Source organism: Pteropus alecto, unplaced genomic scaffold (genome assembly GCF_000325575.1).
Source record: "Pteropus alecto unplaced genomic scaffold, ASM32557v1 scaffold189, whole genome shotgun sequence".
NCBI lineage: Eukaryota > Metazoa > Chordata > Mammalia > Chiroptera > Pteropodidae > Pteropus > Pteropus alecto.
The window spans coordinates 757,601-782,844 of record NW_006442117.1 but is presented as its reverse complement, the minus strand read 5'-3'; the positions used below and the strand labels follow the sequence as shown (position 1 = coordinate 782,844).

The following is a 25,244-nucleotide window of genomic DNA, read 5'->3' as shown; positions in this document are numbered from 1 at the left end:
TTAGTCTGATTGCAGTTAATGGCATTCCCGGTACGCTCCCCTGCAGTGGACCACCTCTTTATTTGCTTTATATATTTTCCCTCTATTCTGTGTCCCTGCTTTTCACATTTGCATCCTTTTGGATCCGGTTGATTTTTAAAACTTTTCCCTCCAGCCCGTCTTCCATTGCTCAGCCCGCTCGTCGTGTCCTCTTTGACCATCGTTAGTGATTCTCCAGACTGCAGCGTGCGTCTCAGTCTTGTCAAAGCCGTGACTCGGTACTTCACCCTGCTCCTAAACAGGTAGACTCGGCACTTCACCCTGCTCCTAAACAGGTAGACTCGGCATTTCACCCTGCTCCTAAACAGGTAGACTCGGTACTTCACCCTGCTCCTAAACAGGCAGGTACCATTTTCTCCTTTTTTGATGTGTATGGTATTGTAGTCATATTTTAAATTTTTCTATATATTTTAAATTCCACAAGACATTGTTATTAGCTTAGGTAATCAGTACCGACTGGATTAACTCAAATAGTCGCCATTTTCGTTGCTTTTCTTCCATCGGAAAGCACACGATGTCTCCTTGTTTGTTTTTGTACAATGTTCACAACCATCGATGGTCAATGGTAGGATCCATGAGTTTATTGCAAATGAATGATACTCAATTTAATTATTTCCTCTTTGCTTATTATCTGGACTACTCCAAAAAACAACTTTCTCTCATCTACTACTGAGTTACTCAGTAGCAGAGTATGTATAGGAAAGGCAGAATAAATGTCTCATTTTTCTCTTTATTTACAAGTCTTCTGAATGACGGCTTGGCTTACCACATCCCCTCACAGTGACTTACAAAGAGCTTCAGCGGGGGAAGGTATAATTATGAACTCACGGGTTTAAATCGATGTGATATGTTCCAGTCTCCTGCAGGTCTCTTCGTTGTCAACTTCCCACGAGCATTTGATCAGTTCTTCAAGATCTCTGAATGTATTTTTAAGCTGAGATTCTTACGCTGTGTCTTGGTTCTTTAAAATATTTATTCGCTTGTTTGGTCAACTAGTTATAGTCTGACGGCTTTTAAAAACTTATGTTTTTCTTTCCAATTATTTTAAAACCCTGTATAAACGATTATCTATTCGCTCGATGGGTTCTGTTCTTTACAGAAAGGAACATTCCTCATAGAAAATGCCAAACAAACCGGCCGTAAATGAGGCCATACAAATTTGAGCATTTTGTGAAAATCAGACCCGGACTGAAGGACCTCGTGTGCTTCGTTGGCATCTGAGCAGAGTTTTCCATGAATCTGTGACCTGCGCCATCTGTGTTCACAGCCGTTCCACTCGGCGGTGCCGCTGCGTGTCTGCGGCGCGTCTTCCGGCGCGGTCGCCCTATGGCAGAATCTTTCGCAGCGTTCGCTTCGTTGGGTACACTGGGGACTGGCGGGCCATCTTCCCGGGCACGCGGCTTTCTGGCCTCACAGAGGTCCCAAGAAGCTTTCAGAACGTCTCTATCTTCTTCTAGGATTTTCATTCCAAATTACTTCTTCCTTCCCTGGAAGCTTCTTCTTTTCTCAACACTTCTGCTGGGAATTAATCTCCGTTTACTCATCTGCGCTCACCTTCCGTTTTAGTTCCTCGTCTTCCGTGTCCCCCGTGTCACAGAGCTTTCGCTGACCGCTTGGGCACGTGGCCGGTGGGCACGTTCCCTCCACTGAGAACGCCCGTGCGGGGGAGACGGAGCCGACCTTGGGCAGCAGGCAGCACGGCAGCCTCCGTCACGCTCGCGACGAATCCCTTCCGTTCTCCGTCCTCGAATTTGGGCCGCGCCGGATCGAAACTTCGGCTCTACCGCATCTAGAAGCCGTGACTTCCCCAAACGGAAGGCCGTGGTCAGCAGCAGATCGGGCTCGCCCCCGTCGCCTTCGACTTCCATTCCAAGGTGTGCGATGGATTCCGTCTGAAGGAGCTGGGATCGGAAGCACTTCTCGAACTTCTGTGCGGCGGGGCATCTGCTTTGTGGCGACTGTCCCGTCCCCCCGCGGAGCTCCGTTTCGTGGCATCCGAATGACCAGGTCGTCTTCAGGTTGCCCCGTTCCAGATTTTTTTTTTCTGTAGCCACAGATTTCTGAAAGTCTTACGATATCGTGAGACTCCTTCTACCGTGCATTTCTCTTTTTATTTTCCAAAGAGTCCCCTATTTCCTTATTCCGCACTCTTCAGGAAGTCTTGAAAATGAACGCGTGGATTATTAAGTAGACGAGTTGGAATTCGTTTCAGTTGTACATGACGGAAAACCCCAAACAGCTTAAACAAGATGTAAGTTTATCTCTCACGCACATAAATAAAATAGGATCCGCGAGGCTCTGTGTTTATTGGTGAATTTATCCACCTTTTCCTTATTATACTATCACTTAACTTATTTCCCAACCTGTTTCTTGTTCCGACAAGAGAATCGTTTCCTTCTTTCTGTTTTCCTGCGTTCTGTTGGCTAAACCAGATTGTCTGCTGTCGGCCTCCCGTTCTCTGTCCAGCCTTCTGACAGGTGCCTTGCCGTGCGGACCGAGGGACCAGGCCGACCTGGCTCCGCGGGCTGAGCCACCCCTGCATTTCCCCCGATGAGGACAAACAGCGGATGTCGCTTCTCATCCCTTTAGTCACACTTCTGCCAACCCCACGCCGGTACAGATACGATTTTAGTTCTGCGGCGTTTTTTAGTGCTCTTTTTCTTTTGAAAAATGTTCGCCTTCGCATTTTCACTCATGCATTTTAGCGCATTTCCTGTCCGTATCTATGGCAGCGCCCCCCTGAACTGGCCTCGTCCGAAGGCTCCTCCGCACTGCTTCGTGAGTGGATTTTTACCTGACAAACCTGAAGGTCGTGCGCCTGAGAATGTCCTCAGCATCGCCAGTACGCGCATGTACGTGACGTTCGGCTGCACACCCCATTTTGGGTACCGAGTGCTCCCTCGGTGCTTCCCACTGTCACCCCATGGTCATCCTGCACCCAGATCCCTGTGACACACGTGGTGGCGGTGTAATTCTCGCTTCTTTGACAAAGGCCGGCTCTCCGTCTAAGCTTTCCAATGTTGCCATTGTCTTTGTTCTTCTTGAATTTTATCAGAACACGTCTAGGTATTTTCTACTGGGCGCTCTCTGAGCCCTTTAAATCTAGAATCTTCCACGTTCGACTCTGCAGAACGTGTCTTAATTCCCCTCAGACGTTCCCTCCCGTCGCTTTCTCTCTTCCTCTCCGTCACGGAGCCTGTCACCCGGACGGCGGGGCCGCGCGCCGCCTCTCACTGGCCCCCGCCTTCTGCTTGGTCGCGTTCGCTGGTTCCTGGCTCGGCTGTCTCCAGTTGCTCTGTTTCCTGGCGCCAGAGGACGTGTGTTTAAATCCTGTCTGCACGCGACTTCCTCGTGCCTCAGTTTCTTCACGTGTAGAGTGGACGTGATGGTAGTACCTACCTCACAGAGTTGTCGGGGGGCCAAACGTGTCAATACGCAAAGCGCACATCCAGGACTGCCCGGAACGACGTGCGTAACGTAGACTTTCCAGCTGTTGTTATTACCCGTTTTGTTCCTTATTACATGTTTCATTTCTGTTTTTTCTACTTGTTCTTCTTTTTTTTTTTTTTACCTCTTGTACCAGCTTCCTGTTGCTGATACCTTCTGTGAGGATACGTGCTGCTTGTTTTAACTTCATGGTCCATCTGTGCCACTAATTCTTCCAGAATTCACGTGGTATACGCTATTCGGTTGTGGTGTTTGTTTAGTCAGCTAGGTGTGTTAGGGAAGAACCAGTGTCAGGCCCGATCTGTCTTCCTCTCGGTGACTTTAAGAGACGAGCTTCAGGGCAGAGGGCCCCAGGTACCATGAAGGGACAGTCCGGCGCCCCGTCGTCTGCCACCGCCCTGGGTGACTACTTTGGCTGCAGATTTGCTCTTCAAAGTCTTAGCGAGACACCGCAGTGCTGGGAAGAAACGACCTTCTGTGAAGGCACGAGTCCCGGGTTCGGGGTGGGGCGGGTGCAGGTACGAGCACTTCAGAAGGTTGACATGTCAGCTGCCCCGATTATGCTGAGCCGCCCCCGGCCTGGCCGATAGCCCAGGGCAGGGTGGGGCAGAAGCCAGGTCAGGTTTAAACGCACCAGTCTTGCTCCCTTGGCCCCAGGCTCAGGCCCCGGCTGGCCACCCCCACACAGCCCTGGTCAGGTGTCCTCCCGTCCCCACCTGTCCCCACCTGTCCCCACCGGGGTTCTCAGCATGTCCGTGTTGGCCCGCGGCCTCTCGCTTCTCTCTCGCTTCTGACTTGGGGGACGGGCAGCCATCTGTGCTTGGTCCCAGGTGTCTGCTCTCCACTGAAATGTTCTAGGCCTTTTTCTCTTCTTCAGTTTCAAAGATAAACTGGATCGTCAGACACGTGAACAACCTCAGTGAACGGTGCTCTGGAAAACAGTCAGTCATCTGAAGCTTAGTAGGACTCTGTGCCCTCGGGGCGCCTGCAACTTGGTCCCTTTGACATGGGGCTTCACGGAAAGGACCAGAGGCCCACTCCTCGTCCAGAGATGCTGCCTCTGCTCCCCCCAGGCCTTTGACTCTCTCTTGCTTTTTTTTTCAAGCACGGTGCTTCGCACGCCATGGCCACGTGACAGACAGACAGAGACTCGATTGGATCTCTGGCTCACGCTTGTGAGACGGTCCCAAACGGACCGTCTGTAATGGAAAGTGTCTGCCTTTCTTTTCGTAATTCTAAGTCTGAGGAACTAAAAGTTCTGACGAAGGGCGTGTACGAGAGGGGAACAAATTCCTTCCGTGATTAGGCAAGCTACCCGACTTCAAACAGGTTTTATTTTTGTCTCTGTTCCTGGTAAACTGCACGGCCCTCTTCTGCTGGCTCAGCTCGAGTCTGATCAACGTGTTTGGCCAGGGTAAGTTAGTAAATCCTTAAACAAATCAACTTGTTTGGGCAAAACAAATGAATCTGTTTTGACACGAGCTAAGCAGAAACTTCCCCGAAACTTTTCCATGAGTGTGACACACGCTCGAGATCTCAGGGCTGCCTGCGCTGCAGGGAGCAGAGCCGTACCAGCCCGTCGGAGGTGACACAGCTCAGCAGCTGATGCTCCGACTCAGAACTGCATGACAGACAGATCAATGTCACCCGGGGAGCATCTGATCCTAATCTCAGAGCTGCCCCTGGTTTTCGTGAGACCGTTCGCTTTAACTCCGAGAAGGAAAACTGAGATACTCTCTTATCTGGCACGTGGGAGATAAATGAAACGTGTGCCTTTCATTTTTAACAGCACTCTTTGAAAGTGCTTAGATAAGCCCATGAAAGTAGGAATTTCTGCCATGGGTGTTGCTTTCAAGTCTACCGAAAATAGTTTCTCACAGTGGGTATTTCATGACGAATTGTTTTGGTTTGCAGTGATGAGTAGCTACCTGTATGACAAGAATATTGTGGCTCTCGATGGTTCACATAGCCTCAGAAATTCTATACCCAGGTATCGATATTCGAGCTGACCAGTGGCAGCCACAGTACATTCTTGGATTACACAGAGGCGACGCGGCGATGCAGTCACACGGTTCGGGGAGCTGAAGGGACCGGCATGTGAGCACTGGCTCTGCCACCGTGTTAAGCTGCGTGCTTTCAGGCAGGTCACTTCGTCTCTCTGGGCCTCAGTTTCCTCCTCCGTACGTGACGGTAATCGACTGAGATGATGTATGGCAAGTGTCTGATACGTAAACAATGCTTAAACGCTGGTTGCGATTAGCCATTCAAGTGGTAACAGTCACTTAATAAGCACTTATTTATCAGTATTGTATGCTAATTCCCAAGAAAGGGTAAAACACAGATGTTTTCTCTCAAACGTGTATTTCCAGGTGTGGAAAACTTGTCACATATCTGCATGTTGGATAGATGTATAAAATAAGGATGTCGCATACCTCCCAGGCAACTCTGGAAACTAGAAATTAGGAGAGCGAGTGGAGTGGCCTTCTACTTCTTTTTTGGCAGAGTTTAAATTGTCCCATATCCTTGGAGTAGATTGTCATAGTATTATTAATGGAATTTAAACTGAACTATTATGTAACTATACATTCCCGATTTATCACATTCACTTATTCAGGAATGTTATCGTGACATCTTCATCGCTTTCATTTATGCCCTTGGTGGCTTCAGCATTTTTATTATGAATTTTAGAGAGAGAGAAAATAAATTATTTTAAACCTGTTTTTACTTTTTTACATAAAAATACTTTCAGTATTTTAATAAAACTAGCGTAATGTTGCTATGTCAAAATAAATTATTTTAGACCTGTTTTTACTTTTTTACGTAAAAATACTTTCAGTATTTTAATAAAACTAGCATAATGCTATGTGATATCAAAACTTGATAAAGCTATTCACAAAAATAAAAAAAAAATCTTGCAGGCAGTCTCACTAATAAATGTCGCTACAAAAATTGTAGATAAAACTATGTTCAATGGAACCCAGTCAGACATTCATCAGATGATTTACAAATTGCAGCAGAAGTTTATTGTAAGAGCATAAATATGGTGCGACATTAAGAATTCTATAAACGTAGTTCACTGTATTCACATGTAAAAAGCGTGTGATCTTGTGGTGGCATCGTCATGTGTCACCCTGGCTAGGCTGAACCAAGTCCCACTGATTTTCCTTCCCTCGAATATAGAATAAGTCAGTAAAAGGGATGAAAACAGTAACAGTTAGGAACGGTTTTGCATACAGAAGCAACGACAACTCCTTCACCTGCCTGACAGCAGCAGTAAAGTGTTATCAACGTGAAGAGGTCATCAGGTTTCAGAGCTTTTGAAATGTCGGGAAGGTGCGCCTGGCCCTCCCGCTCTGCGGTGATGCGAGACGTGCCCAGGTCAGAGGCGGCCTCGCAGCCTCAGACAGCTGCCCGCTCCTGCTGTGCGCCAGCCACTGGCCGTGGCAGTTACAGCACCAGGAGCAGACTGAGACACCTCGTGACACGCAAGGAAGAGCCCCGGCCCCAGTGAGCGAGGGAGCCGGTGGCAGAGCGGGCGGCTGGTGCGGTTTTCACACGCTCTGCTCGCAAGGTCGGAACTCAAGCCCGCATCTAACTGCGCAGCATGGTTCGGGCCGCCCGAATCAGGTGATTTATAAACTCAGAAGGCAGACGTGACTCTGAAAGTTATTATCTGCAACAGATTCTTAAGAAAGACGTACTTGGTGTCAGCAAGAGAACATGACCTTAATATAACAAAAGCAGACAACCCTAGGGGAAAAATTATGCTGTGATAAGAGTATCCGTAGCAGAAGAGCTCTCTGCAATTAAATAAAACTCAAAAAAGTTACAGAGATGTTACAGCAGAAATAAAATCCATGCGGAAGAAGCAAAGAGGTGACTCGAGACAATGGAGGTAAGTGGTTTTCAAGAGTAGAGAGTTGATAAAATCTTTCAGAACGCAGAGGGAAATAACCTGAACTGGAACTAGAATTAATTCTTTATGGAAGGCAGAAAATAGGCATTCGGATAATAAATCATGCGTGTTCCTGAGGAAGGAAAAAAAGAACAATCGAAACAGAATCAGCCGTCGTTTATAATGGAAGAACGTTCTTCCAGAATGAGGAAAAAATAATGTGCACACTGAACATGCGCGGAGCGCCCTAGTCAGAATTCAGGGCAAAACACGACCTCCTCTGGATCTCTTGGCAGAAAGAATGATGGGCTAAAGGTCACTAAATTGCATCTGTGAACAGAGAAGATAACCTCTGTGTGAGAATAAAAATCACACCAGCCTTAGACTTCTAAACAAAAAAGAAAAAAAAATGGAATAATATGTTTGGAATGATTTGGGAAAGTTTATGACTCAATAATTTTATAATACATTGAGATAAAGGAAATGGAAAGAGGTTCTTACATATGCAAGTGCTCAGAAAGTACATCATTTGTATAATTTTCTTGTTTAAAAATGATAACAGTTCAGCGGGCAAAAAGGTAAATCTAAATCAAGACTCAAGAATGGGAAATAATAATAAAAGTATAACAGGATTTAGTGGTGGATAAATAATTTTAGCTGTGGGGACAAAATGGAACGTAATGTTTTGAAAAAGAACATTGATAGAGTATGTAAAGATCGATAAGTAATGTCGTGAAGTTATTTAACAAAGATTGGGAAATCAATTGAAAAGAGGAATTTAGAATGTAAGTTTCTCATTAAGTATAGTTCTGGCTTTATCCTTGAGTGTGATAAAAAAAAGTTCATACGTAGATTTATCAAACAAGGCAAGCAAGAAGATATAAACAAAGACAAAATGTGTATTACAGAGCAAGAACACAATGGAAGAAAAATGTGTACCAAAGGCCAGAAAACAAATGAGAAGAACAGATGGATACCAATAGTGTTAAATGTTGCATGTTACATATAAAGAACATTCATTGTTTGTCAGTGTCCTTGTGACATTTTTAGTGGACATATATTTGTCCACAAAAGACCAGAATTATGTACCAGTATGGGACAGGGGAAGGCAAGAAATACATACCAGATACTTCAACAAAAAAAATACAAGAAAATGAGGAATGTTAATAGGAAGAAGCCTAACTAGTTAGCACTTTAAAACACTCTGAATTGTGAGAGAATATTAAAAGATAATTATTGGAATGTTAAAATCAAATGTTAGAAATATAGTTAATGTACGTTATAATATCAAAAATACTGTGTAATTTTTTTTACCACATTCTATAAGTCTCAAAACTTAAAATTGTATTTGGTATAAATTTATAAATTAAAATGTCTTGAAAATAATAAGCAATGACAAAAAAGACTAAGTGGTTTACAGAAATGTAAAATGAACCAGAAAATTGGCATCTCATAATCAATGAAATATTGCATGTGACATTTCAAATTATCAAGTAAAGAATGGGGTTATTAGTTACCGTGAATATATTTAATAATACAAAAATGTTTCTCTGTGACAAAAACATATACAAAGTCACAAGACAAATGACAAGTTAGAACAGTTAGTTTTAAAACATGGCAAAGAGTAAGTACCGTACCATAAAAATGATTCTTATAAATTAAAGAGAAAAAATAATAAAAAATTAAAAGAAAATGATCAATAGCTAAGAATACACAAGATATAACCAGACGGCCCTGCAAAAGCGATATAAGTGGACAACAGATCAGTGACAGTATACCCACCTTCACTCTTAATTATAGAAAAGGAAATTAAAACAATGTTATTGATACTTATCAGATTGGCAAAAATTTTCAAGTCTGATAACCGGTGTAAGGTAAAACAAAGAAATTTATTCATTAATGTTGGTATAAGTATAAATGGCACATCCTCTTTTGAGACGTATTGTCACGCTATATCAAATTTTAAAGTGTGTTCTTGGCTTTCTCGAAATTAATTGATGTCAGTGATTCGTAAGTTCCTCTAAAATGCAGCATTCGAGCTCAGATTTATTGACCATGCGCTTCTGTGATTAAACCAATCTAGATAAAGGCTGGGCCTTCGTATCTGATGCAGAGAGGGGGAAGGGTTGGGTACAGGTTGCCCTAAATCTGTTCACTTCGGGCCTCTCCTTAAGGTCCGCGCACAAGCCCGTGTAAGCGCGCACACACCCCGTCCTGCCGGCCAGTCCAGTCGTGAGGGGGTGCGTGGCGAGTGCTGCTCAGCGGGGGACGCGCCGCGGGGCTGGGGGCCAGTGCCCCTCGTTGCCAGCACTTCCTTGCCGCGGGCCTTGGGTAAGATGTCGTCACTCGTGCCGTAGAGTTCACACCTCCTGTCTTCAGCTGGCACTCCAGTGCTGTCCAGGCCTCTCTCTGGTCTTACGGTGTGCAGAAATACACCGCGTTTCACGAGGGTTCAGCTTCTTTGCCGATGCCAGGGTGACAGAAGGGGCAGCTAATCCCAAAGAATGTCACAGTTTGCTGGTGGTGGAAGCTGTGGTTGCAACTGCGGTGGCAAGGATTCATAGCAGTCCCGTGGGCGACGTTCCATTTGCGTTCAGGGATTATCTGAGGGGAAGTCACTTACTGTTCTTTTGGAATTGAAAAACTCCAGGTCCAAATCAACTACAGCGAAATATTTATTCAAAAATATAGTTCCGTCTTGCTTTGAAACAAGAGAATTTGAGATACGAGGAGTGGAGATGCGAGTGGATAAAGACTTAATTCGAACCAGGGAGTCGGGCATGCGCTCATCCCCGGAGGAGTCCGCGTCCGTCGTGTGTGGACACCTCCCGTCGTGGGGGACGGTGACAGCTAGCAGGCACACGCGTCGCGTTCATCGTGCGAAGTCATCTTAACCACATTTTTGCTATTCTCTAGTTCGTTCATTGGTTTTTATCTTTAATATTTTCTTCCTCGTGACTTCTTCTAGTTTTTACTGTTCGTCTTTTTCTAGGCTTTTGAACCACACATTTAAATGAGAAGAATGAAGGCAGCTTCGTGGAAGGGGATGAGTCTGCCGATTCATGGAGACCAGGTAAAAATACACGAAAACCAGGGGAGACCGCACGCGCCAGCCCCGGGCAGGGAGGCCCACACTGGGAGTGAGCCCCGGAGACGCGCCGGGGCGAAGGTCGGGCTGCCCGGCCGTGCTCGTGGACTTTGCACTCAGCAGCTGTCCCGCAGCGACACGCGGTGGATCGATGCCGCTCCGCCCACGGACACCGGCTCCTTGTTGACCGATGGCACGTGGGTCGCTTAGAGACACAGCCATGGGGCAGAGCAGACTGGGGGCTCACCCCCGACCTGCAGTTCCAAACTGAGGCTTGGAGAAGACGAGAAAGTTAGCGACAGCCGCGCGGTGGATCAGTGGCCATGGTGACTGGGAAGAGGTGACAAGCCGTTCACCTGTCCACCGTGCGGGGCTGTGGCAGGAGGTGCAGGAGTGAGGGTCGCCTCCGCCCTCTGTCTCGGCCCCCCACTCTCTCTCTCGTGAGCCGCTGGCCGAATGAATGGAGAGAACACCAGGGCCCGGAGGACGCGCCGCCCCGACGGGGTCGGACAGGTCCCCGAGGGCCCTCCGGACGCTGCCCCGAGGGCGCGCTACACAGACGGCGCGAGAAATGGGGTTCGTTGTCGCGAAGCATCTGAGAATTTGAGATTTGTCTGCAACAGCCTTGGCCGAAGCGCCGGTTCTGGTCCTCGAAGCCGTTCCGGACCGCCACGGAGGGCTGCACTTGGGGCCTCAGTCCCGTGCTGTTCATCCCCCAGGAAGTCCCACGACTGAGGTTCATAAGGAAAAAACGCACCTGGCCCCCGCAGACAGACGATCCCAGAGCAACAGGTTCCGCGTCTCACCCAGGCGCCGTCTCCGGAGTCCGAGGTGTGCGCGCTCACCCGCGCCACCGCCACCGTCACCACCACCGCCACCGCCCAAGCAGCAGCAGCTCCCCAGGAGCCCCCGCTCACGCTCGGCCCTGCGGTCACCGGCTCCAGCTCCCAGACTCCAGCGCCACACCACCTGCCACGGCCATTCTGAGCGAGAAGCCACGGAGATGACGCCCCAAGAAACTTGGGCTCCCCGCCCCCTGTCACGCAGCCCTACAGGCTGCAACCCCAGTGACAGTCGGTTGGCAGTTCCATTCAATCGCGTTTCCTGAGCCACACGTATGAACCGTTCCCTGCAAGCCCTCCCTCCCCTCAGATGCCATGACAGGGACTGTTCCGTTAAGAAAATAAGCCTGTTCGACACGCTTCACGCGGTGAGCTGCCATTAAGAAGTTTCCCTCGTACAGATACTGCAAATCTTTAAACCCTCTGGCTTTGACCCAGCTCCAGGGTTAAAAAACCCGCATCTTGGTAATGAGAACACGGCCACATAGTGTTTCCAGCAAATTCGTTTTCTCCATAGTTTTCATTTTCATAATTATGCCTCAACTCTGACATGTTAAGAATTGGCGGCCGTACGCGGTGGCGGGAAAGGCACCGGCCGGGACCCAGACCTTCCGCAGCCTGATCTTGCTTTTGCTGTGAACGGCGATGCGACCTTGGGCGTCATCTGTACATGCGGACTAAATAAGCTCTCTCTGACGTGAACCCGAACGGAGGATGAAATGAGAGGTTCTGGGAGCCGTGAAGGCCGCCACTGAGGCCTGGGGCCCACGCGAGGGTAGGTCCCCTTCGGCTGCCATGCCGTGCCTGGCACCGATTAGAGAATGTTTGACTAAGTAATTATAATAATTCACGAAGTCTTTTCAGAGTTTATGACGCTACCATGTTCTACCTTTTTTAAATGCCTGGTTTTTCTTTCGCTGTGACAGTGCAGGATAGCAGGGAACCAGCCCAGTGCAACATGGCAGGGCAGGGTCCCTCGTTCAGACATTCTCGAATGTCTAAGATGGCAGCAGCAGAGCGCCAGCCTCGGGGTGGCTTCCCATAGGTCAGCCTGCCAACCGCAGACAAAGGGCCCGCGGCTGGCTCCCGGCACAGACACTGGAACGAGACTGCTCCAGGCCCTTTGCAGGCCACTTACCCGCTCTCTGCCTCGGCCTCCTCACCTGCTCAAAGAGGATGATTAAAGCCATCGCATGAGGTTATTCTGAGGTTACAAGAATTTAAACGAATTCTTTTCATAACACGCTTAAAATTGACACACGGAGAGCACCGGGTCCCTGGTGACGGTCACTGCCGTTATTGTTATTTCGTGCTGAGCCCTGAGATGGGCCGTTACCGTGATCCCACTGGAGACTCGGGACCAGGGCCTGGGCCGTAGTGTTCACTTATGTGTCCCCAGGGCCTCGCACGGGAGCTGGTGCTTTTATGGTTTTAATCCACTGGAAACGTGGGGGCGCTCTGTATTGGTTAGCTCACTCAACTTTAGTACAGTCACATTGGCGCTCAGGCCCTTGCCGGTGGACTCAGAAGTCCGTCGTCTAAGCTCACGGACCACGTGTGCTCCTTCCGACATCAAAGACCCAAAGAGAAAGATTGTGGGAAAAGTTTATGCGACTCGTCAGGCAAGAAGATTAGCTAGCAGCAGGCTTCACATTTAATGTGCATACACTGTCCCCGGGAGGTTTCAGGTGGGCGTGTCCAGCCGTGCGTGCCCCGCCTCTGTGTCCTGGGAGTGGGACTCTAGAGCTCGGGTCTGCCTGAGGACTGGTGGCTTCGCCCAGGACCTTCCTGTTCACAGCGAGCCCTCACCCACGTCGGTTAAGTACGTCAATGACGCCTCACCTCACTCGGGAGGAAGCTGACGTTTGGAAGGTGTAGCTGGCAGCGTCTAACCTTTGTCTGAGCTCGTAACCCTTCTACTCCACGTCCTCTCCCCCTCTTGCCTCTGCAGGAGGCCGAGAGCTGGCTGAGCTGTAGCGACAGCGACAGCGTGATTCTGGGCGTGGAGATAAGCCGCTCTCCAGCCTTTGCCTCCCCATCTGGCCGTTATCAGACCTGGAACTTAGATCTTCACTTTGGAACGTGGTTAAAAAAATCAAGAACACTCTGTATTGCTTGCTCGTGTTTGGAAGGCTCAGATGTTGGAGTAATTTAGTCTGACTGTTGGATACAAATATTTAATCATTTTAAAGTAGCCGCCTTGGGAGCATTTCAGACTTTGCTCCCCAGCATATGTTGTCAGCTTGTCTCAAATAAATTCTTATGAAAATGTTTTTAAAGTCAAGTAGCCACCCTGATGAAGGATCCAATTATAGCTTAGGGAAGCGGTGGCACACTGTGTGTTAGGCACAGTCCAAGTGGGATTCTCTACACGCAAAAGAGTTGTCTGCACTATTTGTGGAATGTTCTGGAAACTTCTCTGACCCTGTAACAGAGACGGCAGCTCTCGCAGCTTCGTCCATAAAGTTACCAATCTAGCATGAGAATAGCTACACCACATTTATGGAGTTTGAATTCTCCTCCGACACTCGTCGCTAGTTGTGTGAGCACAGAGACTATGGGATATCTAGTTTTTTGGTTTTACCAGTATGAAATTTGTCAGTATGATAAAATTAGTCCTAAACGTATTCCTGCGTGGGACTCCATTTACTGAAAACCTGACATTGAGAGCCATCAGCGGGCCAAGGATTCCGACAGGCTGTGGGTGAGGGGCTGGGTGCTGCGGGTAGCTTTTCTTATCAAAGCAGTTGTGACATGTCTATTTCGGACACCACCGTGAATCTGTCCTACGATAAGACAAGGCCACAAGTGACTCACCGTCCTCACCACCACCTTCAGAAAGTTTTGAAAATACATTCAGAATATTGGATTTTTAACTGACCACTCTAATAAATATGAAATCATACCTGCTCAGAAAACATGAGAAAGATGAGGAAGACTTAATTCTGAATTTTTCTTTTCTCTTAAAATATACTGAAAAGATGTTATGATTTATCTTCGACGGAGACATCATGCATTTTATTAGTGGGAAAAGAATCACAGCTGGTCATCAATGTTATGTTTAAAGTTATTGTCATATTAGTTCTGAGTAAAATATGGAGAAGACACAATATTCTTTTTTGGTCATGTGACATAAACCATAAGGCACACCAAACTATGAGATGGTAATTCATTATAAGAATATATGACTTCTACCTCAAAAGTGAAAATTTCTGTGCATCAAAGGACACAATCACCAGCGAAAATGCAACCTATGAAATGGGAGAAAGTATTTGCAAATCATATATTTCATAAAGGGTTAACACCCAGAGTGTATAAAGAACTCCTATAATTTAACAATAAAAAAAAAAACGGTTAAAAAGCGAAAGACTTGAATAGACATTTCTCCAGAGAAGACATACGAATGGCCAACAAGCACATGAGAAGATGCTTAGTATCACTAATCATCAGGGATATGCAAATCAGAACCACTAAGAGCTATCACCTCATCCACGTTGGGATGGCTACTAGCAGAAAAATAGAAAGCAGTGCTGGCCAGGACGCGGAGAACTGGAAGCCATTGGGTGCGGACGCAAAGTAGTGCAGCCTCTGTGGAAAACAGCATGTCGGCTCCTCAAAAATCAAAAACAACATGCGACCCGGCGGTCCACCTCTGGCTATGTACCCAAAAGAATGAAAAGCAGGGTCTCAAGGAAATGCTCACAGGCCCAAGCTCATGGCACCATTATTCACAGTAGCCAAAAAGCGTAAGCAGCCCAGGTACCCGCAACAGATGAGTGGATGAACCGACGGTCCTCTCTGCGTGCAGTCGGGCGTTATCCGCCCGTAAGAGGAAGGAGACCATGGCGTGTCACAGCGTGGGCGAACCTTCGGGACTTCGTGCTCGGTGAACTCAGCTGGCGTGTGGTACGAGGCCACTTTCGGAGAGGGGCCCAGGGTGCGGCCCGGTGGGGGAGAGGGAGGCGAGCGCCGCTGCTTAACGGGGGCAGAGTTTCAGTTTTGCAAAACGAAGAGTCTGGAGGTGGATGGTGGTGGCTGCAAAACGGTGAGTGCCACTCGGCGCCACTAAGTCGTATGCGGAAAGATGGTAAACGTGGTGGTGTGTGCTTTACCACCATTACCAAAGTAGAAGACCATGAGGCTCTCACTAAAGCGGCTTACGGGTGTCGTTAATGTAAACCCTGGGGAAATAATCCGATTTCTTCCCGCCGCGTATTGTGGCCTTGGGTCGAAGCTCTCGGTTCTACTTATGACGGTGCGTGAGAATTAAGTGCTAGATGTCTCAGCGACTTCAGACGCAGTTGATCTTTCTGTTCTGGAAAAACTGTCCACTCTCAGCTTCCAAGGTACGATGCTCCTGGTCCTCCTTGGGCCTTGCTGACATTTTTCCGTCATCTTTGCTTCCTCCTCTGCTTGATCTCTGACGTCTCTGGTGCGTTTTGACTGTCGCGGGCTCCTGCTCTGCTCTGTACACATGTGCTCCCTCCGTGGGGACGGCATCCTTTCCGTGGCTTTAAATTCCACTGAGAAATCCTGAGAGGGAAATGGCACAGATGTGATACGCCGTGGAGGTCACTGGTGGGCACGACTCGGAACGCAAGTCAGCGGCGCTTTACAGCTGAGCTCGACGGCCACACGCAACGGAAGTAGTTTTCTCCGTACCGCTAGGATGCTCTGTAACAGAGTGCTCAGGTGGCTCGTTTCCAGCTGCCACATAACCCTTTTACACACACAGAGACGGTGCGCACGACAGTCTCTGTGTCCCTACTGTCCGCAGTCCGAGCGTGCAGAGCTGGCCAGACCGGCTGGCAGGGGCAGAGGGTGCACCTTTCTTCCCAGGTCCCAGTTCAGTGCCGTCGTCGGTGACTTAAAATCAACCACACTGGAAGGGTGTACACCACGGAGACAGGCAGATGCTACAAACTGTCCCATATTCTCGCCAAGAGCATTTAACGGCCCCGCCAGAGCCAGGGACCACGCCCGGACTGAGGGCGGTGACGTGTTACAGTCAGATTAAGTCACTCACTCTTTTTATCCCTGTTATGTGTTTCCTCGGATGTAAAACACAACAAAGATGTCATCCATCTGCAGGAATGTTGTGTTAAGGTGACACATTCCGCAGAGGCCGCCCGGGGTCCTCCTCGAGGGACTTGCCTCGGCTCGTCAGATCCAGTTTGCAGAAGTGTAAGAATCTTCAGAAACAACAAGCCGACAATGGAGCATCAGGAGAGCAGAAAACTTACTCTGGGAACAGAACTTACATACGGGGGCACAGGCTGGTTGCTGTGAGGCAAGGGAGCTTTGGGGTGGGACTCTGCCATGCCACTCAGACGACTTGCCGTAAAGCCCCGGAGAAATTGCAGGGGTGTTTAAGGACGCGGTGACGCTTCTGCGAAGTCTGATGACGTCGTCGTGACCCAGGCACAGGGCAAGCCCCGTGGGCGTGCGGGGAGAGTCACAGGCCCTCCGTGAGCAGACGGCTAAGTCTCTGCGGTGAGACTTGACAGCGACCAACCCGCCCCGCCTGGGGGTGACACCAAGAGAACTTGAACGGGGCCGATTAGAGCTCGCTGCATCCCACAGCAATGGACGCGTGATTGGCCTTGGCTTCTCTGTCTCTTTCTACTTCCGCCCACGCCCGATGTGCCAGCTGTTCCATCGTTCCGAAATAGCCCTTTGGTGCCTCACCCGCCCGGTCACCTCTGTGGTGGTCCCGTGCTGGTCACATACAGCCCAGCCCCCTCAGACCGGCAGTAGAGGTCAGAGCCCCGGGCCAGCTCCTCTGAGGCTCCTTGGTGTTGCCCGTGACTCTGCCACGTGAAGTCCCTGTTCCATCCACGCGGGTTCGATCATCGTTCATTAAACGTGCCCCGTGCTGCTTCGACCCTCTTAACGGCTCCTCTTCCTCTGTAAATGTGCTTCCCCTTCATTTTTGGTATCCACATCCTTCCTGCCTTTCAAAATCCTGTTCGAAGTAAACTTTCTCCTTTGGTCCCCACCTCATAGGCGAGGCTCATTCGTGCCTTCGACAATGCATGTCGATCGAATCTTCACTGGGCGCGAAGAACTGTGCTCAGTGCTAGAGATGCATCCCATGCTTTGAACATTTATCTTTTTTTAAATCTTCATTTTATCCCATTTCTAGCAATATTTCTGTGCCACCTTATAGCATCTATTTTATTGTTTTCTTATAAACTAGAAGTTGAGTCTATTATTGAACCTGGAAAAATGCAACATGAAGTGGATTCTTAAGTAATTGTTGACTTGATGCACAATAGAAATGCTCGTTCTCTTTAACCTTGTCCTCACTCAGCGAATGCACAGAAACCCATAAAAGATTTAGTGAAGTGACTGAAACCTCCCAAGTTAAAGAGTATTATGACATACAGCTGTTCCGTTTTGATAGTTCGAGAAAGATCATTTGCGGTGCCTTTGGAAACAACTGATATCTGCTCTTTTTCCGAAGTGAACAGCACATTCTCGAGGGTGGAAAAGCCTCTCCTTGTCTTCGTAGTGGCCGGTCCGAAGTCCTCCAAGTGTGACGTTTGACACCTGCCATCAGTTGGTCTCCTGTTAGGTACTACATCAGAGCCCGTGCTCCACAGTCGTGTTAAGGGTGAGTTTGGTTTATTTCTTTTCAGAGTTTACATTTTCACTTAGAAGACAAATATATTTTAAAACTTTGAAAGTATGACTATACACATATAGTGGGATCTGTAAATTGTATTCACATTGCGACTCACATGGACGAAAAGTGTGATTTTTCTCTATAACTTCTGGCCTTCTTGAAAAGCCCCTATTGTTTAAGTGGTATGAAATAAATTTAAGTTTATTTTTTAAATTTTTTTTAAGTTTATTTATTATTTTATTTCATTTGTTTGTTAATTTTTTTTTTAGGCGAGACAACCCTTGGTTGACCTCACAGATTGCAAGGATCTCGTCAGCTTACAATCCCTTATTTTTTATTTTATTTTTTTTACTCCTATAGCACCTGGTCTTCCTAGGTGGCTGAAATAAAATTTAAATGTTTGCCTAATATGGCGATCTTTGCCCGACGCAGTAATTTAAAGAGTTTCTTGTCATAAATCTTCATCTCTTTGCGATAAAAATCGCGTCTCAGGTTTCCTCTCTCCCCTGTCCTTGCTTCTCTCCAAGAAAGGAAAAGGTGTGGCTTGCCGTGACTCTGGGACCGCAAGGGGACAGCTTCCTCAGAAATGTGCCTTTTCCTCTGGCCTCTGCAGTGAGGCCCACATCCTCCTGGTCACTTTTCTTCTGCGCAGCACCCTGGGGTGAGGTCTGCCGTCAGTGTGGTGTGCAGTTGGGGCTCTGAGCTCGGGGGGGCTCACGGGGCTCCCCGTGTAGCTGAGCCTCACTGGTGATGCAGCGCCTTCTGCCGCTGCGCTCTGGCCCAGGTGGCCCGCCGCTCGGCGCGACCGGGTGTCACACATCAGGCCCCCGCAGCGCCTAGCTCAGCCACCCGCCATCCACTCCTGCGGAACAGATTTACATATGGCTGGTGTGTTAGTTTTCTAGAACTCATGTCACAAACTACACAAACACCGTGGCCGGAACAACAGAAAATAGACTCAAGATTTTCTCACTGTCTCGGAGACCAGAAGTCTGAAACCAAGGCGTCAGCAGGACCGTACTCCCCCGAAGGCTCAGGGGCAGAGTCCTCCGTGGCCCTGTCCCTGCTCCTGGTGCCGCTGGTAATCCCGGGAGCTGCTTGGCGTGAGGCTGCGTCACTCCGGTCTTCAATCTCCCTACAAGGATAGCAGTCGTTGGATTCAGGACCTGCCATAATCCGGTAGGACTTCACGTTTCACTAATTACATCTGCAAATATTCCGTTTTCAGATAACATCGCATTCTGAGGTTCCAGGTGGAAAAAAAAAAAATTCTAGAATCAAATAACGCATAAAATAATCCTGTTTATTAGGAACGAGAGATTTATTTTATCTAAGTTTTAAATGTTTTCGTGTGCCTCCCAAGATGTTATTTGGTTCTGAAAAGCATATGTAAAACGCACATAAATATTTGCTTCCTGTCACACCTAACGGAGGTGGAGTAATTCTTAAACAAAAACACTTCCCAACTTCCCATTAAACGGCGGAACGAGCGGCAAAGTATTAGGTCGAGACCCTCACCCGTCTTAGTGGAGTCCTAGGAAGCACCCATGGGCCTTAGAGACCGAACGTCCCAGAAGCAGGGAAATTGGGGAGAAGACCGAAGGCGACAGGTGGTTTCGCCTTGACTGTGGGACTCGTAAAACTTGATGACGAGTGCTGCGTTCCAGCCGAGCCTGGCTGCTCACTCACGCCGTCCCCTGAATAAGATGCTCTGTGTTCTCCACGGTTAGCGTTGAAATGTACTCTCGTTACTTTCAAACGTGCGGAGCTGCTCTGCGGAGATGCCCGCCAGCCCTCTGTTCCATCTAAGCACGGGGCTCCGTGGCAGGGCTGCTTGATCACGTCAGGGCCGTGGACCCCTTTGGTAATCGATGGACATTATGGAGGCTCTCCCCGCTCCAAATGCAAATACACTCACGGTGTGTTTACTTTTCGAGGTAATGTACGGACTTCCGAATCCATTTATGCATCCCAGGTTCATTCCATTCTCTATTATTTTTCATTCCCTGGTGCTCAGTCTTAGTAGACTTTTGCAGGTGGGACATCACATGTGCTTTACAGTTTAAAAAGGCGCACGCACGCTGATAAAATCTCCGGGGTACTTTATCAGCGTCATTGTGAATATTTTTGTTCAAGGAGGCTTTGACAAAATGCATTTATTAAGTACCTACTTTCTGCCCTCTCAAAAGAGGTGACTGGATTTTCAGTAGAATGCAGTTCTCATGGTATACCGCCATGCAAACATAGCGGCTAAAAATGGTTTTCCGGTTGTTCGCAGCAACAACGTTTATAAGAAAGATAAACTGAAATACAACCAGATGTCTAACGATAAAAGAACGATTCACCCATTCAACGAAACGTGTTGCAACCTGGAAAAATGGTCAGCAAGAGTTGATAACAACAGGGAAAAGCGCTTATGTTCTCATAAACGAAAAAAGGCGACTGCTGATTCCCTCTTCTGTTAGGATGTCGACAGTCAAGAGTGACCGTCATGCTCACCTTAGAGCCGAAACGAAACAGGTAATCCTAAAAATAAATGTCTGAAACGTATCGGATATTGAAGAAACCCACATGAACTAAATTTCAGAAAACAGTGAGTCCTTCACAGAAGAGAAAAGGTCCCTGGCTTCTCTCGTCCTTGATGAAATGATGGAAAGAGGATTCTGCCATCCCCAAACATAAGAGCAGATGAGGTTACGTGGGCATGACGGACGAGCTTTAAAGGAGATCCAGCCCCTCGAGATGATCGTAGCCCTCGTCGGCTCTTCAGAAAGCCTTCCCGGCGTGCCGGAGCGTCATCTGTCAGTGGCTGGGCACATTCAGGGGTGCAGGTTTTCTCCCAAGTACAAGACATCTGCCCGTGGGATGAGTGAGCACAGCGGGAGAGCCATCGGAAGCCCGGCTGAAACACCCACGGCTTTCGGTGCCAGGGCTGGGGGCGGGGGAGGAACTGCGAGAGACTCTGCTTGGGCAGCCTGGGTTTCCGCGACGAGGAAGGTGGCTGTCCTCCCAAGACTGGCGGTGCAGCAGGACAGACAGCGACCCCGAGGCGCGAGAAGATGGGCCGAGCGCCGAGAACAGACAGGACTCCTCAGTAAACCCAAAGTTGGCAACCGAGCCGTAAAGCAGAAAGAGATCACTCATGGCATAAAGAACTGACAGTCCAGCTGTCAAGTACAAAGAGATCTCTGGACACTTGCCACTGCACAGATCTTACTTAAGTCCTCAGAATGGAAAGTCCCCATTCCACTATCAAAACATTGGGAGCCAATGTGAACCAAACCCAGCTAGAGAAGCGGCAAAGCGCAGACAGGCCAACTGCTGAGCAAATGGACTCAGCCCCCAGCTCGAGTGGCTCCACACAAAATGGGCATAGACTTTTCTAGAAGAAGATATTATTTACTTCATTTGTTAGTGTTTTATAATACGTATCACCCAGTATGTAGTCAAAAATTATAAGACACGAAGAAGCAAGAAATGCGACCCATGAAAATAAAAGGAGATTTGTGGAACAATGTCAGATCGCTCAATATATGGGTAAAGTCTCAGAAGGAGGAGAGAGAATGGAGAAAAATATATACAAAGAGATAATGCCTAATAATTTGATGAAAGACATCAGCTTATAAATACAAGAAGTTGAGCAAACCCCAAAATAAAAATCTAGGTATATTATTATCAAAAATGTGAAAGATAAAGATAAATTATAAAAAGCAGTTGGAGGGGAAAAAAGCACATTAAATACAGGAAAAGATGGCTGACCTCACAAAAATAACGGTGACTAGATGAAAATAAAAGATAAAATGCTGAAAGAAAAAAACTTATTGTAGAATTCTATATCCAGTGAAAACGTCCTTCAAAAATCAGGGCAAAATAAAGACATTTTCAGAAAGACAACAGTGGAGAGAATTTATCTCCAGCAGACCTGTACTACAAGTTTTTCAAGCTAAAGAGAAATGATACCAGGTGAAATTCAATGTATACCGGAAGGGATGGAGAGCACTAGAAAGAGTAAATATGTGGTTGAAAAAAACTTCTAAAAAATTTTATATTTTACATGTTTTTTCATTTTTCTTTTAAAAATCATTGATATTTTAAAAATCAATGCATTGTAGGATTTATGGTAGAATGAAAATACAAGATAAGACAAAAGATAGACATAAGTGAATGAGAGTATAAGGTCATAAGTCTCTTATTTGAAGATAGATTGTGGTAACTGAAAAATACTTATTGAAATCTAACGCAACCTCTAAAAATAATACAAAGAGGGATATAACACTGAAAATGAATAGATGAGTTAAAATAATAGATTAGTCCCACAAAAAGAAGGAAGGACAGGAGCAATAGAGAAACAGAGAACAAATGGGAAGATAACCAAATAACAAGACAGGGACTTAAGCCCAAGCATATCAGTAATTACATTAAATGTAAATGGAACAAACTCTTCAAAGGCAGAGAGCGGGTGGACAGCAAGCAAGACTTTGTATATTGTTTACAAGAGTTATGCCTCGGGTCACAGAGAGGTCAAAAAGATAGTTTATGCAAAATGTCAACACCACCGAAACCCAAATAAGGTTTGTAGTTTAGTTAATAGCATTGCACCGATGCGGGTTTCCTGAATTTGATAATTATGCTTCTTTGTATGTAATATGTCATCATCGGTGAGAGCTGGGTGAAGGGTATGTGGAAACTACTATTTTCGCAAGTTCTATTCGAGTCATCCTTTCTTTTCTGTAAGAAGTAGCTGGTCTTTGGAGCCGAGTAGTTTTTGTTTGGTTTGGTTTTTTAGATTGCTTCCTGCTCGTAAAGTAGTTCAGAGATACAGAGACCTTTCGTTTTGTAATGTCTCTGTTCCTCTGAAACCGCGTTGGGGATGTTTTCACCAGTGTAATTCTCTAAAAAGCTTGGTGGGTTTCCTAAGACTTATTGGGGTTTATTACATTCAACAGAAGCCACACCCACAAATATCACAAAGATAAGCACTTTTTACCTCGGCCTCCCTGTAAGGCTGCTGTGGGATTCAGATTCTTTTAACTCAGATTCTTCATTTGCTACAGCAGATCCCCAACCCGTGCTTTTAAGATTCTGAAAGAGACTTTTGTCTTTTTGAAAGGATCTGTGATGCACCCCTTAAATCTTTCTGAGATCTTAACAAAGAGTTTTACAGTCACACTCCTGGCTTCATGTCCAGAACACGTTTTCTTGACAGTATACTTGATTCGATCTCTGCCTAAAAGTCATTTCCTAATTTTACCATTGTTTTTCACTCGGAGAGTCAGAAAATAAGAAACTGTGTTGTTTCTGAACCCAGCAAGTCCTGGATCCTTAATTTTTTTATGGTGGCAAAAACAAAGAAACAGACAACCCCACATAACAAAACTTACTCCACCAACAGTTTTCAAGTGTGCAATACAATACCGTCACCCACATGCACATTGTTAGGTGACAGATCTACAGAGGCCACCCCGTCCTGCATGAAAACTCCGCACTGCTGAGCAGTCATTCCCTGCCTGTCCCCACCCCCAGTGCCTTTCTCTGTTTCTATGAGTTTCACTACTTTCGAATCCTCATATAAGTAGAATCGCGCAGTGTCTGTCCTTTGCTCATGGCCTTATTTTACTTAGCATAATATCCTCAGAGTTCATCCATTTCGTAGCATATCCAGAATTTCCTTCCTTTTTAAGGCGGGATGATAGTCCATTGTGTGCATATACCACATTTTTTTCCCAGCTTTATTGAGGTAAAATTGACAAATAAAAATGTATGTATTTAAGGTGCACGCCATGATGATTTAATACATGTTGACATTATGAAGCGACAACCATGAACGAGTGGATTCACACCCCCATCGCCTCCCGCAGCTGCCACCTTTTGTGTGTGTGTGGTAACACTTCAGATTTACTCTCTCAGCAAATTTCAAGAATACGGAACTGTGTAATTAACTACAGTCGCCACGCTGCACGTAGGGTCCCCCCCAATTATCCATCTCGTAACCAAAAGTTGTACCTTCGAGCATATCTCCCCGTTCTCCTCACCCCTTTACTCCCGCAACCCCTGTTCTGCTTTCTGGTTCTACGGGTGAGTGTTTTTAGATCACACGTGGAAGAATGGCCATGGAGCGTTCGTCCTTGGCTCACTTCACTTAGAAAACGTCCTCCAAGTCATCCATGCTGCCGTTGCTGGCAGGATGTCCTTCGTTTTATGGCTGAGTTAATACTCCATGTATTAAGTGTATATCGCACATTTTCTATATCGCCTGATCTGTTAAAGGACATTCGGGTTACTGCCACCTTTTCCCTGTTGCAAGGAATTCTGCAGTGGGCATGGATATGCAAGACAGCTCTTCGAGATCTGGGTCGAGTTCTTTTGGACATATCCCCAGAGGTGGGGATGCCGGATCATACGGTAGTCCTATTTTTAATTTTGCTGGATCATTAATATTTAACAGTTCTTTCTTTTGCTTATCTCTGTCTGTAAGCAGCTTAAGGAAACTAGGTGACACTTTTGACATCGGTCCGGAAATCTCCTTAGCTGGGTCCATCAGCTCCTTCGGTACGTTGTCTACTTTTCACGTTGCTATGAGTAACAACACTGCTAAACTTTTCCCACTACGTAACGAAGACCTCCTTTCCTCCAGCTTCCAGGAACGTTTGTCTTATTTTCCTGAGGGCCATCAGGCTTTAGCTCACAGTCTGTTTATTCCTCCTAAGGCACACCATCATAGCGGCACCCCACTGCAGTTACCAAAACCCGTTGCAGAGACATGTCCTGCAGAATGGGTCACCCCATTCTTCCCGGCTTAAAAGAACAATGACTGTTTTATTGTTATTTCTCATTGTTTAGGAGTTGGATGAGCTCAGGAGATTCTTACTTGGGATCTCACACGTTAAACGGGAATTTATCAAACGTTGCAGAGTGTCTCGCAGAGGGACGGAGACTTGAGTCACCTCAGAGCCTTCCTCACTCACTTTTCTGTGGTTGACGTGGACTGTCAGCCGGAACACCCGCACGTGGCCTCCCCGTGTGGCCTGTGGTTCCTTACTCATCGACTGAAATTCAAGGGTGCACACCCCAAACAGAAAGCGTCAGACGGCAGCCGTGGCGCCTTTATCAGCTTGACCCCAAAGGTCTTACTTCTGAGGTCATCACAAAAAAAAAAAATCAAAACATTCAAAGGTAAAAGAACTTGACCTTTCGATTGGAAGAATGCCACGTTTCTGGAGGGGCACGTAAGGCCGGAAATACCGTCGCAGTCATTTTTGGAAAAGACCAAAATGTGCCACAGGCCCCATTTGCTGAGGCAGTGGC

General features: G+C 47.0%; 1 long non-coding RNA gene across 2 annotated transcripts in view; it reads left to right on the top strand.

Moving 5' to 3' along the window:
- Positions 1 to 21,931, top strand: part of LOC107196307 — a 37,957-nt gene extending 16,026 nt beyond the window's left edge. The window contains exons 3-6 of one of the 2 annotated variants that reach the window (XR_003042802.1): positions 10,374 to 10,454; positions 17,778 to 17,927; positions 18,467 to 19,118; positions 20,131 to 21,931. This is a non-coding gene — a long non-coding RNA (uncharacterized LOC107196307). Of the gene's footprint in view, positions 1 to 10,373; positions 10,455 to 17,777; positions 17,928 to 18,208; positions 18,268 to 18,466; positions 19,119 to 20,130 lie in introns of those variants that run through there. The other variant, XR_001517706.2, reaches the window with a different exon arrangement.
- Positions 21,932 to 25,244: the final 3,313 nt, after the last annotated feature.